Source organism: Pinus tabuliformis, chromosome 3_2 (genome assembly GCF_031772625.1).
Source record: "Pinus tabuliformis cultivar Carrire ecotype Pingquan chromosome 3_2, CPIR1, whole genome shotgun sequence".
Taxonomy (NCBI): domain Eukaryota; kingdom Viridiplantae; phylum Streptophyta; class Pinopsida; order Pinales; family Pinaceae; genus Pinus; species Pinus tabuliformis.
Genome location: NC_142302.1, coordinates 215,967,276 through 215,974,367, shown reverse-complemented (window position 1 = coordinate 215,974,367; position 7,092 = coordinate 215,967,276). Strand labels below are relative to the sequence as shown.

The following is a 7,092-nucleotide window of genomic DNA, read 5'->3' as shown; positions in this document are numbered from 1 at the left end:
GACTGCCACCCTAAACCTTATATCATCAGATCGTTTTCACCTCCACAAAATCATTTGCTCCATTCCGTGTCATAGATGTGGGATTCATTAAGGCCCTCCTACGATGGGTCACTTCTTGTGGACATCAGCTCATTATCCAAGAAGTTGACTTAGGAACAACACTTTCAGTACTTTGATGCTTGCATACCTCAATGGCAAGTTTCTCACTTCCAACAACAGGTTTACATCAATGGCCTTCGACCGAAATATTTGCGTGGTGTTCGACATCAACACATGTATTCACACCATGTGAATTGTAATGCAGTAACTTGAGGGTCATTATCATTATCAGTGATTCCTCTCGTTCCTGTTAACAGCTTACATCATTGGCTGGTAATCAGATGATGTCTCTCCATGTTCGACATTAGAACATCTTCTCACATGGATCGACTTGTACTTCGGGCAAAGATTGAATGATTTTGAAGACCCCAGATCTAGTTTCATCCATCTGAGCTGCGATATATTCAGGAAAATAAAGACATCAAATGTACATCATTGCTGCACAGATAATCATCCAAGCTAAGGGATGATGGCTCTACCAGAATCATCAGTCTGCCACACAGACAATTGTCTGTCTTATGTACATGAAATGAATTTATAAAGCTGAGCATGGGAATTCCTGCCTCAACTAGATCATGAAACTATTATGAAGATAATGTATTGTGTTGTATCTTATTATAGGTCACCTTCCAGTTCGAAAAACCTCGGATCCTCATTATAAAGCATTTCACCCAACATCAAAGGATTTACGACCTCATGCTTTAGGGGGCAACTGTTATAGACATATTTGGGAACTGCAACCCCAATCACATATGTCCATAAACCAAGGGCTTCTAAACCCCTAAAAGTGTTGTTTCACACCCAAAAGGAACAAGGCCAGCTGATTACATCATTTCCCAGAAGTTATCCCTAAAACACTACTCAAAACTGGTCAAACTGGACCATACAGACTGCTCCATGCATAGGGTGCGATGCATCTCACCTATTACACACGGGGGGTGAGATGCATACTAGAAAGCCCTTTTGTAGGGTGTGATGAGCGAGAGTAGACAAATGGCAGAAACAGTTTTCTAGGTGGAAACCTAGAGAATCTTCTAGAAACTGCTCATATGACACTTGCCTCTCTGAATTCGCCCAGGAATGAGTAAGAGATCATGAAATCTCCAAGTGGAACCAAGAACTATCAGTGAAATGACACTAATCAAAATTACAGAAGCTGACTTACTCTCCTGTAAACATCTATATATGGTTCCCTCATCCTAGAGATTCAAAGGTTGGAATTTTGTAATTCGCAAGGAAGTGTTGTTGGTTTCTCTTTGAAGACATTGTTGGGTGATCTTGCTTTGTATGAGGTGAAGAGGGCTTTCATGCTGGGAGGATGATGCTGGATCAGGCAGCTTGGTGTAATCCTCTCTTCTACTGCTTCTATCAATATAGCTATTTGACTTTTCCTCCATATGCTTGTATATCTCTGAATCTTGTATTTGTATATGCATTTATATGGTTAATGTACATCTGATCCTACATTGATTATGGTTATAGATCTCTATGCTTTGTTGGTATTTTGATGCTTTGACTCTACAGGTGTTCTTTGAAGCGGGACAAGTGAGAAAGGAGTGGCGAAAGCTCTATCAAGGGAGAGAGGAAAAGAGTAAGGAGACCAGCGAAAGAATGAGGTTGGTACTCTCTGCTTCTCTCTCATCTATCTCTCATAAAGGAAAACACAAGTGACTTTAGTTTGTTTGTTTCTAAGATAGCTACCCGTCTTAGTGGGACTAGCAGCTCTGAATGGACACTAGTTTTCCTGATAACACCCCCTCATCTTTCTTTTCTTTCCCCATGGGAAGTCGTCAGGATTTACGAGGCTAGTCTTGCAAAGGTTCGACTAGTTCAAGCCCTAACTCCTTATATCCCAACCTTGTTGGGCACATGCAAAGAAAAACATAGAAAGAGAAGACCGCTTTGATACCATTGATCTGAATTTAAATAGGAACGCAAAAAATTACAGATATAACCATAAATACATAGATGCAACAGAAATAACACTTCATTTCATTAATATCAAATACTAAAATATGCTTACAAATAGAATGGAAATAAGATTAGCTCGAGCGATGGGAGCTTATCTCTAAGAAGAGATGTACATGCCTCTGGACTGTGTTACAATGAGGCTCAAGGGCCTATTTATTATTGAAAAACATGAGAAAACCATAAACAACAGAAAACCTAACCCCATGAGATATAATAGCAAGAGATTGTGGGCCCTGTTGGGGTTAGTTGAGCAGCCAACTTCCCGGGGTCATAACTTTGTCATATTATCTCTGTTTCGCGCGTACGATACCTTGTTGGAAAGGTATCTTTGAGTACTATAATTTTTTTTCCATAGGCCCATGCCTATGGCAATGGGCCTGCAACAGACCTCATAAAAACGTCGTTTCAGGGGTCAAAACTGCTCCAAAAGTTTGGGAGCCGAAAAAGTGTTAAAAGTAGTAAATGCTGAAATAAATAGGGAAATAAATGAAACCAACTCGAGGTCTAGGTGGAATAGGTGGGTGGCCACCAATAACCACATGGATCATCTCTCTTATATTCATTTTTCTTATAAGTCCCCTCTCATGCAAATTTGTGTCTCTTCAATTTCATTTTATCTTATTTTCCTTTATTTCATAAATAAAATGCTAATTATTGCCTCTTTTCCTTTGCCAATGCCTTTGCCAATTTCCATAGCCATTAATTAACCGAAAGTGACACCCACTAGGATGTTCTTCCCACCATTCAACTTGGAATATGTGTCCCATGACCTTGGTATTATATTTGTTTACATTCAAACTTAACCTGAGGTTGTTACGATATGAACTTCAGATTGGGCCTTTTAGAGCTTCCAAGATAACCACGATGAATTCTCCCTTTGGGAATCATTATTACCTTAATTTATCTTCCCTGAGACTCATTAATTTCTAGAATTTGTTGTATGATGCGCTAATAGATATTTGTCGAGTGAGAAAGATATAATTGCCAAAAATGGAGACAATTTGTTTTATATCTCTTATGAATCCATAGTAAAGGCTTTACATATTACTATTCCTAGTTCTCTGCACACATTTTCCAATGAAGTACTGCTAGAAACTTATCAAAAATTGACTTTTGAACAAATAGATTTGATATTTTAATCATTTATGCCTAAAGGAACCGAAATTCCTACTCATAACCCACCTTATCCGTCATCCATGTTTCTCAAGATTTCAAGACAAATTATCTCATTGTTATGCTACTTGCTAGGGTATAAAAATTATGAGGTAATAGATGAAGTCATTTTGGGTTTTTTGTCAACTTTCTCATCTGAAAAGAAGCTAAAAATATTGTTCAATTTCAACCATATTCTTTTAGATGGTATTCATGAAGTCAAAAGAATTTGACCAGAAGTCAAAAGAATTTTGCAACTTAGTGAGCAAACCAAACTTGGTGATTGGTATATGTATAAGGATTTCATTGAAATTAGATTATATGGTCGTGAGTTTCCTCCTTATTGGGTACCAATATTTCTTCCTATTAGAATTTTTTCACTCAAGTTTATTTCTTGCTGTTAGAATTTTTTCGCTCAAGTTTATTAAGAATTTCTTAATGTTGATCCCATACATTTTGTTGGCACTAGATAAAATTTTGTAAAAACATACAATTTGGCCAAGGTTTTGATATTATGACCATTGTTCTTCATGGATGAGGCTTTTAGGAAGACATTTAAAAGCTTGATATAAAAAAAACTCAAGTTTATTTCTTGCTGTTAGAATTTTTTCACTCAAGTTTATTAAGAATTTCTTAATGTTGATTATGTACATTTTGCTGGCACTAGATAAAATTTTGTAAAAACATACAATTTGGCCAAGGTTTTGATATTATGACCATTGTTCTTCATGGATGAGGCTTTTAGGAAGACATTTAAAAGCTTGATATCAAAAAATTTGGCTTTTACAAGCCAATTTTTTTATTCTTGGGTCTAATGACCGAGATAGATAAAATTTTGTAAAAACATACAATTTGGCCAAGGTTTTGATATTATGACCATTGTTCTTCATGGATGAGGGTTTTAGGAAGACATTTCAAAGCTTGATATAAAAAATATGATGGATGAAGCTTTTAGGAAGACATATATGATGAAAATATGATGGATGAGGCTTTTAGGAAGACATATATGATGGATGAGGCTTTTAGGAAGACATTTAAAAGCTTGATATAGGAAGACATATATGATGGATGAGGCTTTTAGGAAGACATTTAAAAGCTTGATATAAAAAAGAATTTTTTGTTCTTGGGTCTAATGACAGAGTTTCAAGTTTTTATAGAGAGTTTCAAGTTTTTATAGGAAGACATATATGATGGATGAGGCTTTTAGGAAGACATTTAAAAGCTTGATATAAAAAATAATTTTTTTTTCTTGGGTCTAATGGTTTTTATAGAGAGTTTCAAGTTTTTATAGAAAACTTTTAGCCTTCGGGGCGAATCTCCATGTCACACCCACACGCTCTTCATGTCACACCCACACGCTCACAGGACCGAGTCCACACACGAGACCAAGCAGCAAGTACAACGCCAGGCCAATACCAAGAGGAGTACTATACCGCCATATGCTTTGGTGATGCTTGGAAGGAGTGGTATCTATAAAGCTCATGGCCTTATCACCTCCTCTCAATGTGGGACAAATCCCACTGAATGCGCAAAATTAAAATGCAGCGTCCAAAATCACAAAGAGTGCCGAAAACAAAAGATCACCAGGTTTTATTGATGGTTAGGTGGGTTATTCAAAGCACAATATTGTTGAAAATGACTGGCAAAAGTGGAAGCTTTGTGCATTATTTAGCACCAACATTGCATGTACAAGTTGTTGGAACCAAGTTAGGTCCCAATCGGATCTCACTTGTTTCTATTGGATTTGAAGACCTTGATAAGATGTTAGGAGGTGGGATTACAATTGGAGGAATTCTAATGATCATGGAGGACATTGAGACCCCTCATCATCTTTTATTGTTACACTACTTTAGCTCAAGGATTGGTCCATGACCAACCACTTCTCTATCATTGTAAGTCCTCTTACATCACCTCAAGAATTTTTAGGTACATTTCCCTGTCTTGTTCAAGCAAAAGATTGCAAATCAGAGATAGAAGGGTCTCCAAGGCATAACAAGGGAGAAAACCTGAGGACTTCTTGGCAGTATTGGAGATATTTTAATGAGAACCAACCAGTTGAGACTCAGAAATTTCAACAGCCAGAACTAGCATCTTTTTCAACAACTGCTAAAACGAGTTCCTTTGGAGGTGGCTTAACATGTAATCCAAATTAATTTTGCAACAACTTTGACTTGCGAAAACCTATGGAAAGGTCATTCCTGAATGTTGTAAATGTGGAGTGTATTAATATTCAAGTTATTTCAGACTTATTGAATTTAGGCTTCTGTGATCCATATCAATTTTGAGAAGATTCTTCGGCGAAAATTGCATAGAGATACTTTTGTTGGTGAAAATCACATATATTTAAACTCTTTGACTATAAATTTAAAATTAATTTATTTTATAATTAATTAATTTAAAACTAATATATTTTTTTACCCTTAATAAACTATTAATTCTCTAATATTTATATATCTGAATACTCTTTGACTATGAATATGAAACTAATTTATTTATTTTAATATATATTTATAAATATATGTCCCTTTAACTTATATTTTATAATATAATAAACTATTTATAGTTTACTCTATTTTTAACTTTTATAATTAACTAATATTTATATAATAACTTTGATTTTAAATTAATTTATTTAGTTATTTACTTATTCTAACAATTTTAAATTAATTTATTTTAATATATATTTATAAATATATGTCCCTTTGACTTATAATATAATTAACTATTTACAGAATACTCCATCTATATATAATAACTTTGATATTTAACAATGTGAAATTAATTTATTTTATGATTTACTTATTATAGAATATTAACTTATTCTATTATATATTTATAATTATAAAATGGTCCATTTAAGTTTATTTTAATAAGAATATTAATAACCGAATTAACTTATTTAATAAAGTTTATACCCCTCATCATAGTCAAACTAGCTGTTTCCCGGTCAAATCTAGCTATTGTAAGTTTAGCGGTTACCTTGTCTAGAAATTTGGTCATTGGATATTTTGCCCTATCTATTTAATATGCAAAGCAAGCTCTGCTCATTCAACTTGTCCTGACGATGAACCACACTGGTTGGTTCGAAACACGTCGACAAAAGTATCTCTATGTTCTTTCAGACTTCTTAGTGTTCCGTGAACGATGTACCTCATTTCTATCTAAACTTTCCAAAATCGGGAGACACTCTCTTTTCTTAAATCTTTGAAGGCAGTACTACGAGTTTCCTATGCACTGGCTATGATCACTTACCCATTTTCTCTTCTTACACCATTCTTCTGTACTAGATGGCAGCACATGGCAGACATTATTCTCTCTGTTAAGGCTATCCCTGATGAAGACAAGGAGTTAGCTAGATTGCTGACTCATTATCAAGGTATGATAGGTTTTGTTCACGTTCACAAGTTGGCATGTGTCAATACATAGGTTCCTACCATTTTGGAAGCAAACACATATTCTCTGAAGCTGCTACATAAAAAATTGTTGTTTTGGAGTGCTTGAATCAAGCTCTAGTAGATGCTTCTAGTGGTGAATCTTATGGCACTGTTGTTGCTGCACCTTTATGCTCTAGATTCTGAAGCTAGAATATTCAACATGCCTTGGATCACTTTGGTGGAGATTTCACTTTTTATGCATTGGAGGAGAGGGGTGAGAATAAAGCGGATCCATTGTTATGTGTTAAGGAAGGAGAAGTGGTAAAGTTTGTATCTGAGCGTTGGCAACACATTTTTGTAAACCTTTTATGCTCACTTACAAAATGGCAGTTTAAGCTTTATGGTGTTGTAACTCAATCTTGAACTGGATGTACACTAAGGTCTTTGTTTCTATGAAGGGAAGAGATTCTCCTGCACACTCTGGTACACCATGGCA

At 35.3% G+C, this 7,092-nt stretch overlaps 1 pseudogene; it reads left to right on the top strand.

Moving 5' to 3' along the window:
• Positions 1–4,857: 4,857 nt before the first annotated feature.
• On the top strand, positions 4,858–6,800 carry LOC149180506 (elongator complex protein 4 pseudogene; annotated as a pseudogene).
• The last annotated feature ends 292 nt before the right edge of the window (positions 6,801–7,092 follow it).